Source organism: Poecilia formosa, unplaced genomic scaffold (genome assembly GCF_000485575.1).
Source record: "Poecilia formosa unplaced genomic scaffold, Poecilia_formosa-5.1.2 Scaffold99, whole genome shotgun sequence".
Lineage (NCBI taxonomy): Eukaryota > Metazoa > Chordata > Actinopteri > Cyprinodontiformes > Poeciliidae > Poecilia > Poecilia formosa.
In genome coordinates, this window is record NW_006800038.1 from 2,084,397 (window position 1) to 2,085,860 (window position 1,464).

A 1,464-nucleotide genomic window follows, 5' to 3' on the forward strand; every position below is an offset into this window, starting at 1 on the left:
TTTTTTTTGAGCGCCTGCCCCTTTAGTGGTCTATGCACGGCCCTGCCCAGAATTGATGTCTTGTGGTTTGTCTGATCACCACACAACACAACGCAGAAGTCCACCTGTCACACATGCAATTAAAAATAACGTTGATTTATCAACTTGCTCCTGTCCCATTAACTCCTCATTCAACTCTTCAGACCCCTCTCCCTGACCATGTGTTTTATTAAACATTTGACACTAAAACAAAATAAATTTACTTTTAAAAAGGATATAAAGTCCTGTAGATTACAGTAAATAAGATTATCCTGAGCAAGCATGTGGACATATTGCAAAAGAACCGCTAGCTTTTAGCCCAGTTCAGTATGTGCCTCAACCTGTCGATCAGAAAGATGCAAACTATTAATAGGCACTTTCACCAGCTTTATTCTAATTTGAATATAAATCTTAGCTTTACTACCCTACCTGCAAAGCACGTCAGCCTTATGAAATAGAGAGATGGTCAATCTGCAAAAAATCTTCCTTTGCTTACAAAACTGCAGGTTAAAGTCTAAAATAGATTTAATTTTTAGAGCAAAAAAACTTATGTCCACTTTAAAGAACAGGAAATTAACTACAAAAATATCAGTAATTCAAGTTAAGTAATCAGTTGTTAGAAGATGGTAGTTTATGCCATAATACAATGAAGAGTGGCATTAAAATCCACACATACAAGGAAACTGCTTTTGAGCTGTCCATGATGCATTAACAACCAGGTTTAGTCTGAATACCTGCAACATTTCCTCTTTTTATTGCTCCTCTTATTGTCTGTACTTCCTGATTCACTTTTCTTGCTTCTGTCTTTTGTAATTATCAGATCTTCAAAATCCACCTTCCAGACATTAAGTTATTAAATCAGCCTGAACAGATGTTTCTCCCATCCCAATCAAGCCAAAATATTTCAGTTTTTCAAAACAGACTCACTAAATGCAGATCTATTTCAGTTCCAAACTGTGATTATAGCTACCTGGAGAATCACTATATCAACCAATTTGTGAGATTGTTGCTGCGTAGAACTGAGATGAGACATTCTGGACCTCAGACTGTTTTACTGAACGTTTTAGACTTAGACCTGCTTTCTGGTCTCCTGGACAGACACACAAGACATCTTTATTGTTGGGGTTGCTGCAGTACTGCAGCGACCGTTTATATGGGGTGAGAAGATAAATGAATTATCCTAAAATTATGAATCTGAGCAGAAAACGGACTAGGCGAAATGACCAGGGACCCAGGAGACCAACTAATCTGTTTGCAATGTGGGAGAAAGTCACAGTACCCGGAGAAAACCCATGCATGCACAGGGAGAATATGCAGAAAGACCCCCGCTGCGGTTTGAACCCAGGAGCTCCTTCCTGCAAGGCAACAATGGTACCAGCTGCAGCTCATTAATTAATATGATCCAATAATCACAGATCTAGCAACCTACCTCAGGAACAACCACAA